This window comes from Microcebus murinus, chromosome 1, assembly GCF_040939455.1.
Source record: "Microcebus murinus isolate Inina chromosome 1, M.murinus_Inina_mat1.0, whole genome shotgun sequence".
In the NCBI taxonomy this organism is placed as follows: domain Eukaryota; kingdom Metazoa; phylum Chordata; class Mammalia; order Primates; family Cheirogaleidae; genus Microcebus; species Microcebus murinus.
This window is the reverse complement of record NC_134104.1, coordinates 140,938,659-140,950,348: the sequence shown is the minus strand read 5'-3', so window position 1 is coordinate 140,950,348 and position 11,690 is coordinate 140,938,659. Positions and strand designations below refer to the sequence as shown.

At 41.3% G+C, this 11,690-nt stretch overlaps 1 protein-coding gene across 1 annotated transcript in view; it reads left to right on the top strand.

The window, feature by feature from the left end:
* The first annotated feature begins 11,476 nt into the window (after positions 1-11,476).
* The window catches only part of UBP1 (upstream binding protein 1), a 55,476-nt gene continuing 55,262 nt past the window's right edge, over positions 11,477-11,690 (top strand). Inside the window, exon 1 of the mRNA XM_076006036.1 lies at positions 11,477-11,631. The gene's annotated coding sequence lies outside the window, so the exon portion shown is untranslated. The remainder of the gene's footprint in view (positions 11,632-11,690) is intronic.

Genomic DNA, 11,690 nt, shown 5'->3' with positions numbered 1-11,690 from the left:
TTGCTTAATACAACACAGTACAAAAGAGACATTCTGTGCCAGTCTTTTGGTACACTTGCTTCTGGGACCCAGCTGCAATACTGTGTAGAGTAAAGACCACAAGGAAAGGCCATGTGTAGACATTCCTACAGCCCGCCGAGGTCCCAGTTGACAGCCAGCACCAAGCAATAAACGTGTGAGTGTTGACACTGCTGACATGACTCTAGTCGCAGTCACATGACGGCACCCATGTGAGATCCTGAGTGAGAATCTCCCAGCTAAGTCCAGTGCACCCCAGAAACATGAGACATAACATGATTATATCAGTTTGAGTGGTTTGTTCCACATCAAAAATGTAAACAGAAGCACTGTGTATTCTTATTCTAATTTTATATATTTTTAAGTATAGAAAAATCTATTTTTTTTTTGTTTTACGTAATCAACGTTTATTTAGGATTACTCACATATTTACCACTTTGGTCTTCATCCCTTATTGCAACCCTGAAATCTTAGTTTAGTACCATTCACCTTCTTCTTGAAGAACACTCTTTATACACTCTTTGGTTCATGTCTATAGATGGAGAATTCTCCCACCTTTTCTTTGAAGACATACTTAACTTTGATCTTGAAAGTTATTTTCTTTATCTTTTGATAAAGATTTCCAAGTTCTCACTCATTCTTTTTCTGCACCTTGGAGATATTTTTTGCACTATCTGCTGGTTTCTGATATTCATGTGGAAAAGTCAGCCACAGTCTGTCACATTTGAATGGTAAATTATCTTTTTATACAGGTTGCTTTGAAGATTTTCTCTCTGTCTTAGACTTTCCTTGTAGTTTCACTAAAGCATGTCTAGGTCTGACGTTTTCTATTTCCTAACTGGGCAATTTTGGGCTTCATAAATCACTGGATTGAGCTTTTTCTTTAGGCCTGAGAAATCCTCTTCAAATATAACTTCAGCTGGCACAGTGGCTCACGCCTGTAATCCTAGCTCTCTGGGAGGCAGAGGCGGGCGGATGTTTGTAGCTCAGGAGTTCGAAACCAGCCTGAGCAAGAGCGAGACCCCGTCTCTACCATAAATAGAAAGAAATTAATTGGCCAACTAATATATATATAAAAAAAATTAGCCGGGCATGGTGGCACATGCCTGTAGTCCCAGCTACTCGAGAGGCTGAGGCAGTAGGATCACTTGAGCCCAGGAGATTGAGGTTGCTATAAGCCAGGCTGATGCCACGGCACTCACTCTAGCCTGGGCAACAAAGTGAGACTCTGTCTCAAAAAAAAAAAAAAAAAAAAAAATATATATATATATATATATATATATATATATATATACACATATAACTTCTGCCATAATCTTACTCTCTCCTTCTGGGACTCTAACAAAAGTACTTTTATGTACTTACTACTGTTTTTTGTATTTTCCATCTCTTTGCCTCTCCATGTTTCACTTTGGATTTTTTTAACCTATCTTCTAATTTCCTTATTTTTTTCAATTTTGTCAAATTTACCATTAAACCAAACAATCTTCAGTTGTTACAGTTTATATTAAGTAGGAAATGTCCGATTTCCTTAAGTACTAAGTTTGACAGTTGATATCTCTGACATTTCACTTTGACACTACTTGCTTTATTTTTATTGTGAAGGTACATCTTCCAAATGCATGGTTTGGCTTGTGATTATCTTTCACTTTTTTTAGAGCAATTTTTGTGACACTATGGATAAGTCAAAAATTCGTGTTATTTTCGAATATGAATTCCATTGTGGAACCAATGCAGTGCAGACAGCTTGAAATATCAACGGAATGTTTGGGAAGGATGTTGCTAATGAACACATAGTACATTGATGGTTTGAGAAGTTTTGTTCCGGTGATTTTAATATTGAAAATGAGCCACGTGGGCAACCTGAGCTCAGCTGTACTGGAAGCAAATCCATCTCAACTTACACATGAAATAGAAGAAAGGCTTAACAATATTAGCACATTTGAAACAAATCAGCAAGATAAAGAAGCTGGATAGATGGGTTCCACATGAATTAAATGAGTATCAGAAGATAAATCATCTCGAAGCTTGCCTTTCTTTGCTGTCATGACATAAAGGTGAACCATTTCTACACTGTATTGTGACGTGTGATGAAAAACAGATTGTTTTTGACAATTGCAAAGGTTTGGCACAATGGTTAGATAAAGGTAAAGTGCTGAAACACAGTCCAAAACCAAATATTCATCAAAAAAAGCTAATGGTGTCTGGTGGTCCAGCACTGGTATCATCCACTACAGCTTCATTAAGCCTGGTCCATCGATTATAGTGGATGTCTACTGAAACCAATTGGATGAAATGATGAGGATGCTTGCAATTAAGCAGCCAAGAGTGGTCAATAGAGACAGGCCAATCCTCCTGCAAGACAATGTTCAACCACATGTGGCACAAACACTGCTCAAACTATAGCAGCTGGACTTGGAAACTCTCTGTCATCCACCGTATTCACCAGACCTTGCACCAACTGACTACCACTTCTTCCAGGCTTTGGACCACTTCTTGCAAGGAAAAAATATTCAGTTCTCAGCAAGCTGTGAAAAACGCCTTCTGCGGTTTCATCGCCACTCGCTCTCCAGGCTTCTTCTCTGCTGGCATAAGCAAGCTACCGTTAAGATGGCAACACTGTGTCTATAGTTCAGGCACATACTTTGATTAATTGTGCTGCTTCTTTTTTGAGATACAATAAACATTTTATTCAAAATCAAACATTTTCATATTTAATGACCTAACAGTTCTTTAACCATTTTAAAATCTGCAATCTTACTTCTTATGGATTCCAGTTTGTCTTAGTCAGTTTGATCTGCTACAACAAAATACCCTAGACTGGGCAATTTATAAACAGTTCTAGAGGCTGGGAAGTCCAAGATCAAGGTGCCAGCAGATTTAGTGTCTGGTGAGGTCTTGCTGTCTGATTCAAAGACAACATCTTCTTGTGGTGTCTTCACATGGAAGAATGGGTGGAAGACTGTTTCCACATGTGGCAGAAGGGCAAATGTCCAAACGACTCCCTGAAGTCCTTTTATAAGGGATAATCCCAGTCATGAGAGCACAACAGGCATGATCTAATCATCTCCTAAAGTCCCATCTCTCTCTTTTTTTCTTTTTTGTATGGGGTTTCACTATGTTGCCCAAACTGGCTTTGAACTCCTGGGCTCAAGCAATCCTTCGGCTTCAGCCTCCTGAGTAGCTGGAATTACAGATGCACACAACACCACAGCCAGCTAAATTTTTTACTTTTTGTAGAGACAAGATCTCACTATGTTGCCCAGGCTGGTCTCAAACTCCTGGCCTCAAGCAATCTTCCCAACTTGGTCTCCCAAAGCACTGGGATTACAGGAATGCTATGAGCCACTGTGCCAAATTAACTTTTTTTTTTTTTGAGTGGGATAGCTTTTATTACCATTTCAATGAAGGCAGTATAGCATAGAGCTATAAAATCAGACTGTGTGGGCTCAAACACTGGTTTGAGCTCAGGTAAACAGTCTGAAAATTCCTTAGTTAAATATACAGTTACAATATGACCCAGTAAATCCACTCCTAAATATATACGCAAGAGAATGGAAAACATGTTTACACAAAAACATAGTAGCATTGCCTATAATAGTCAAAAAATGAAAACAACTCAAACGTTCCTGAAATAATTAATGGGCAAACAGAATGTTGTATATCCATTCAATGGAATATATTTTTCAGCCATGAAAAGGGATAAAGTACTGACACATGGTACCACAGTGATCCCCAAACTTTTGGCACCAGGGACCAGTTTCATGGAACACAATTTTTCCATGGGCCAGAGGTGGGGGCAGGAGGAGCTTAGGTGGTGATGTGAGCAATGGGGAGCAGCAGTAAATACAGGTGAAGCGTCACTCTTCGCTAGCTAGCCCACCGCTCACCTCCTGCTATGTGGCCTAATTCCTAAGTTTCATGGAAGACAATTTTCCACAGGGGGTGGGGAGAAAGAGGTAGAGTTATGCAGCCTGGTTCTTGGCAAGGCAAGGCAAGTGCAGGTCTATAGCTAGGGGGGTTGGGGACCAAGCAGTACAACATGTAGAAACTTTGATGGCACAAATGAAAGAAAACATAACAAGCTGGGCAAAAAAGGCCATGAATTGCATTATTAAAGTTATCAGAATCAAAATGGAATCATTAATGCTAAAAAAAAAAAAATGCCCTAACAAGCCTAGGCATGGTGGCTTACACCTGTAATCCCAGTACTTTGGAAGACTGAGGCAGGAGGATCGCTTGAAGCCAGGAGTTAGAGACCATCCTGGGCAACACACCAAGACCCTGTCTCTACAGAAATTTTAAAAAAAAAAAAACCCTCTTATCAATTATTTCAATAAATGTGAATGGCTTGAACTCTCCACTGAAGAGACACAGGCTGGCTGAATAAACAAATACAAGCCAGGTATCCGATGTCTCCAGGAAACACATGTAACCCACAAGGACTCATTCAGACTCAAAGTGAAGGGATTCAAAACAATATTCCATGTAAATGGAAACCAAAAGAAAGCTGGTATAGCCATTCTGATATCAGAAAACAAAGACTTCAAATCAGCAAAAGTAAAGAAGTAAAGACAGTAAAGAAGTCAACAAAAGACAAAAACAGTCATTATATAATAGTGAAGGGAACAATTTCACAAGAAGACAGAACAATCCTAAATTTCTATGCACCTAACAGAGCTGCACCCAGATTCATAAAGCAAATCATACTTGATCTAAAAAAATTGATAAACAGCAGCATTGTAATATCCAAGGACTTCAACACCCCACTGACAGAACAGGACAGATCCTCCAAGCAGAAAATAAACAAAGAAACATGGACTTAAACAAGGCTCTAGGCCAGGCACAGTGGCTCACGCCGGTAATCCCAGCTCTCTGGGAGGCCAAGGCAGGAGGATGGCTAGAGCTCAGGAGTTCAAGACCAGCCTGAGCGAGACCCCCGTCTCTACTATAAATAGAAAGAAATTAATTGGCCAACTAAAAATATATAGAAAAAATTAGCCCAGCATGGTGGCACATGCCTGTAGTCCCAGCTACTTGGGAGGCTGAGGCAGAAGAATCGCTTGAGCCCAGGAGTTTGAGGTTGCTGTGATCTAGGCTGACGCCATGGCACTGTAGCCCGAGCAACACAGTGAGACTCTGTCTCAAAAAAAACCAGGGCTCTAGAACAAATGGGCTTAACAGAATATTGTACCCCCAAACTGAATATCAGTTCTTCTCATGAGCTCACAGAACATTCTCTTAGACTGATCACATCCTAGGCCACAAAACATGTCTCAAGAAATTTAGAAAAATAGAAATTATACCATGCATCTTCTCAGACCACAGTGGAATAAAATTAGAAACCAATTCCAGGCTGGACATAGTGGTTCACATCTGAAATCCTAGCACTCTGGGAGGTCAAGGCAAGAGGATCACTTGAGCTCAGGAGTTTGAGACCAGTCTGAGCAAGAGTGATACCCTGTCTTTATTTAAAAAAAAAAAACATAAAAAATAAATCAATTCTAACAGAAACACTCAACTCTACACAAGGTTGTGGAAATTAAACAACCTAATACTGAACAATTATTGGGTCAAGGAGGAAATTAAGATGGGAATCAAACGATTCTTTAAACTAAATTACAAAGGGGACACCAGTTACCATAACCTGTGGGATTCTGCAAAAGCAATCCTAAGAGGAAAATCCATAGCCTAAATGTCTATGTCCAAAAGACAGAAAGATCACAAATCAACAATCTAATGAATCATCTCGAGAAACTGGAAAAGGAAGAGCAAACCAATCCCAAACCAAGCAGAAGAAAAGAAATAACTTACTGTTTCTGGATACTCTCAAATTAAAAAAAAAAAAAGGAAAGAAAGAAAAGAAATAACTAAGGTCAGAGCAGAGCTAAATGAAATCGATTCCAAAAGAATTATACACAAAATTAATAAAACAAAAAGTTGGTTCTTTGAAAAGATAAACAAAATCAACAGGCCTCTCACTAGATTAACCAGAATCAGAAAAGAAATACCCTAACAAGCTCACTCAGAAATTAAAAAGGAGATATTACAACTGATACCACAGAAATACAAATATAATCTTTGAATACCATAAAAATCTCTATGCACATAAACTTGAAAATTTTGAGGAAATGGACAAATTCTTGGAAACACACATCCTCCCTAGGCTCAATCAGGAAGAAATAGAACTTCTGAACAGACCAATATCAAGTAACACAATTGAAGCTGCAATAAAAAATCTTCCAACAAAAAACAAGTCCCAGGCTGGGTGCAGTAGCTCATACCTGTAATCCTAGCACTCTGTGAGGTCAAGGTGACAGGATTGCTTGAGTTCAGGAGTTCAAGACCAGCCTGAGCAACAAGAAGACCCTGTCTCTACTAAAAATAGAAAAATTAGCCAGGCATTGTGGTGAATGCCAATAGTCCCAGCTACTCAGGAGGCTGAGGCAGGAGGATTGCTTGAGCCCAGGAGTTTGAGGTTGCAGTGAACTATGATCACACCACTGCACTCCAGCTTGGGAGACAGAGTGAGACTCTGTCTCTTTAAAAAAGAGTCACAACTAAAAAGACTCCGCAAAAACCACAACCTTGCACAAAGGCCATTGCAACCTTTCACAAAAAATACTTCTACAAGAACATCTGTCCAACAACTGCCTGTCCAACCTTGGACTGGTGTAACTCTTGTTCTTGATCTTTGTAGCCAAGGATAATTATGTAATCCTCCTTATTTTTTCCTTTAAAAGCTTGGTCTTCCTTTACCTCCCTAAATGTGCACATAGTTTACTATGCCATGAGTGTTCCCATTGCAATGCTCTATTCCCAAATAAACATTATTTTTTTGGGACAAAGTCTCGCTCTGTCACCCAGGCTGAAGTGCAGTGGCGTGATCACAGCTCACTGCAGCCTTGAACTCGTGGGCTCTAGCAACCTTCCCATCTCAGCCTCCCAAGTAGCTAGTACTATAGGCATGTGTCACCATGCCCAGGTAATTTAAAAAAAATTTTTTTTTGTAGAGACAGTTTCACTATGTTGCCCAAGATGGTCTTGAACTCCTGACCTCCAGTGATCCTCTCTCCCAAAGTGCTAGGATTACAGGTGTGAGACACCATGTGCAGCCAATCTTTTTCTTTTAGAGAGTCTCTTTCTGTTTGTTATTTAGGTTGAGCATGATTCTATTTATATAAAATATTCCACATAGATAAATCCACAAAGATGTAAATTAGATTAGTGGTTGCAAGTGAATGGGGTGAGGTGGAAGTCATTTTGGTGTGATAGAAATGCTCTGGAATTAGGTGCACAGTATTGTGAATATACTAAAACAACTGACTTGTGGATTTTAAAATGGCTAAAATGTAGACGGCTATGGTATGCAAATTTTATATCAATAAATACAAATAAATTCAAAAACAAAATAAAACACTGGTTATACCAATAGCTGTTGTATATTTTTGTTAGAGAATCTTAGCTTGTTCTTGCCTTTCTTTGGCTTTTTCTTCCCCTTATGTCTTGCCTAGAATTTTTCATTCCAAATTTTTATAGATATAATTTATGGATACATCCTTATTTACAAAACAGAAATCTTTAGTGGTTTATTTATTCTTTCTTTTCCCTTACATATCAGGATGCCCTTCTAGGTTTATCTTATTGTAGTATTACTTCCTCTGAGTATTCAAAGATCTTTTTTGGTAAAACTTTTGTTGCTTTGTGTGCCTGAAGATGCCTTTATTTAAGCCTTAGAAAAATGAGAATTAAGCATAAAAGTTTGGGTTCAAAGTTCTCCTTCAATATTTTGAATGACTCTCTTTTTAACATTCAATGTTGCAATTGAGCAATCTGATATTAGTTGATTATCATTCCTTTAGACGGGATCTGCTTTCTCTTTGGGTTGGTAGGTTTTTGTTTTGTTTTGTTTTGTTTTCCAGATAGGATCTTATCTCACTCTAGCTCTGTTGCCCAGGTTGGAGTACAGTGGCCTGATGATAGCTCATTGCAGCCTCAGACTCTCAGGCTTAAACAGGCGTCCTCACTCTCCAACGGCCCTCCAATGGTCTGAGGGACAGTGAACTGGCCCCCCTGTTTAAAAAGTTTGAGGACCCTTGAGCTAAAACAATCCTTCTGCCTCAGCTTCCCAAATACAGGTGAGCACCACAATGCCTGGCTAATTTTTTTTTTTTTTTTTAGAGATGGGGTCTTGCTATATTGCCCAGGCTGGTCTCAAACTCCTGGCCTCAGGTGATCCTCCTGCCGCAGCCTCCCAAAGTGCTGGGTATGGGCCACCTACTTGGCCAATCTTTTGGTAGGTTTTTAAAAAAATTTTGTCTTTAATATTGTATTTAAGGTTTTTCCCCCTTTCATTTATCCTGTTTGGCATTTTAAAAGCCTTTTCCCTTCATAGCCTTTTTTTCTTTTAATCCTGGGAAATTCTAAGTCATGATTTCTTCAAATATTTCCCATCCTTCCTTTATATTTTTGTCTCTTTCTGAAACTACTATTTATGGCTTTTATAACACTTCTATTTTTATCCTCCATAAAGTTCTTTAACCTATTTCTTGAACTGTATTAATTTTGTTAGAAACTAATCTATTTGTTTCAATTATTATACTTATATTATTTCAATTATTTCCTGGAATCATTAGCTTGGCATATCTAGTATGATTATTTTGAATTTTGCCTGACCTCCTCTAGATTGATCAGTTAAATTCAGATATTTCTATTTTTACCCTGTGAATTAATATTCTTTTAGGGTTATAAGCTATCCAGGGTAGTCCTGTATTCCACTAACATCTAAGCCCCACTTCGTGCCTCCCCTTCAGACAATTAATGTTCCCAGTGCCTCAGGGAATCTCCCTCTCTGCCTCTGTTTAAAGCAGTGTCTTTCCGGGTTTACAGAGGGCAGGGGGTGTTGTGGAAGAGAGGAATGCTAAGAGGCTGACATTTGCTGTATCTACTCTTCATCCTAGCAGAGTCAAGCTCCAGCTGATGTTATCAGCACTGAGTTGATGCTATTTTTTTGTTATTGTTTTACAGATGATCCAGAGAAATATGAAAGGAAGAGAAAATAACAGAGCTGACAACCTCTGTTTAAGCCCATTCTAGTATGTGGAGCCTAGGCCTCTTCTGTTCTAGCTGCTATTCACAAAAACTCAATCACCTTTGATAACCTCAAGGGCATTTCATAGTTTGTTTGTTTTTTTTTCCCACATTAGTTTCTCATATTCATCAATCTTTCCTCAGCCACTGTGGTAGCTCCAGAGTTGGAATCAAGGAAATAGCCTGTATTATTTTTCCAACTTCAGGTAGAGATTATTGGTATCTTTTAAAATTTCTGAGGCTCTGCTTCTAAATGTATGCTTGACTGAGTACTTCCTTAGGGCACAGCCTGATTAAAGAAAATGATGGTAGTTTGTATTATTACATTCTTCCCAAGAATAAGAGAATTACATCCCCCCTCATATTTCTCCAAAATTTCCATCAGTTAATAATAGATCTGGCTGCTCTCGTTATGGTGGAAAGCCTGTTATTTCAGCAAGGCCGTCCTTACAATCTGGTTATGGAAATAAGGCAAATCGCTTGCTGTAAAATGAAGATATATCTGAGATTCTCCCACCTAGACAGTCCTGTTTCTGTTGACTATCAGATTGGTTGTGCAGGTTTATTTGTAACAGTATAACTGGAACTGGCCCCATCAGCAAAATCAATGACCCCTGTATATTTTCTATAATACTCTCCCTTCACTAACTACTTGACCTTTTGAGTTATTTCCCAGAAGTGGTGAATTTTCTGCAAGACAATGGAGCTGAGATGCTGAAGGTCCCTGGGCAGACTTCCTCATGCCAAGATTCAACCATCCCCACAATCTGCCACCAATGCAGGGAGCCCCTTGTTAGGTTCACCAGGACCTGCCCCAAGGTACACGCCTCTCCTTTAATAGCCCATGATCTCCATTAGTCAGAGAGATAAAATTTATTTTGTATTAAAAATTCCTTTCTAACTTGGCAATCCTCCTTGTCTCAATAATTGGCTCTTTGCCCAAGACCAACTGGACCTAGGCTGAAACCCCCTTGTGGATGCCACAATAGTTGGATGAAGCTTCCTGAACTGATGGCATGTGTTTTGACCTGGAATCACAGAAATCTGGGTTAGTCCAAAAGCCCCGGCTCAGCCACTTACTGTGTGTCCTTGCCTAGCTTATCTTTTCACATGTTTGCACCTGAGTTTCCTCATCTGTAAAATGTCCCTTTGTATCTACTTCGGTAGCTGTATCAAAGTAAATGTTTGCAAAAATGTTTCATAAAGAGAAAAACATTCTGCAAGTTAACACTTAAACCATAGAGGCATATGAGTATTTTTTCTGGCTGAGAGCCATTGTGTTACTAGGCTGACATCTGGGTTTAATCTATGTGTTTTTGCACTTAAACTGGTGAGTTGGTTTACTAAAACGGTAAGCTAGTGCTCTCAGCATCTAGGCCTTATTCTGAGGCAACGGGCTCCATCCAGGGCGAAGCCATGAGGTCATAGGCCCTCTTCAACAGGATTCCGCCCGCCGAACACTAACAGCCGAATTTCAGGAGCTCCGATCCGCATGCCGGCCCTGTAAATCAGCCTCTGCCTCCTCTTTAATCTTTGGCCTCCTCCCTCAGGGAAAGGGAGTTCTGTCCTTCAGCCCCAATGGCACGTGCCCAGGCTGGGCCTCTGAGGGACACCATTCGAGCAGCCTAGCTGTTCTTGTGGCGCGTCCTAATGGTTCAGAACTCCAAGGTCAAGAGATTGCATGCCATTCCTAGGACACCTAGTTTAACTCAGGCTCGCCATAATGCCCGTGGTAATACAGTTGTTGGGGAAGACTTTCCAGAGTCCTATCTCGTGAGCGTTGATTGGCTTATTCTCATGCCAATCAAGGTTTTCTGCACAATTGGTCTTCCTCTCCCCACGTGCTGTGCGAACCGCTCTTTCCTTCTATAGTGAGGTCAAAAGGAAGGGACTACTAGGAAATACCACAGAGTTGCAAAGCATCTCCGGAAGTGACGTTTTGAGCCTCTTCCTCCGGTGCAGTCCAATGAACTCTTTCTTTTGGCCGCAAATTCACTCCTCGAGCCCGCCCAAGGGGAAAGAACATTTTGATTGGTTGTTTGGTCCAGAGGCACAGAGAATCACGGGAGCTCCGTCCAAGCGCTTGTCTTTATTGCCCAGTTAGCCTGTCAATCCTCCCGTACTTTGGACGGGGCGGGAACTGGCAGTCCTTTTGGTACCGCCTCTTCCTGGCTTGAAGTGCAGAGGCAGCGAAGCCTCAGAGGCTGAGAACCTGCCGCGTGGGCGGGGCCAAACTGCACGGCGCAGTCTATTCCTCTGCCGTGAGGCGCGGGGAGTGGCCCGAAGCGCGGGGCAGTACGGGTCGGGGCGGGTCGGGGAGGAGGGCGAACGCGGGGGCGGGACCGGGGCGGGGCCGAAGGAGGCGGAAGCGGCGAGTGAGCCTAAGTCGGAGCCGTACGAAGCCAGCGTCCGGGCCGGCGGAGCTGCGTCGGCGGGGTTGGCCGGGGCGGCGTGGCGCTAGAGCCTGGGCGGGCGGGCCGAGGGCCGGGGGTCAAGACTGCGGAGCGGGTGACGGGCGGACAGGTGGCTAGTCCCTTGGGGTTGTCGGAGCGGGCTGAGCTCCGGTCCCCGCGGAGTCCGGG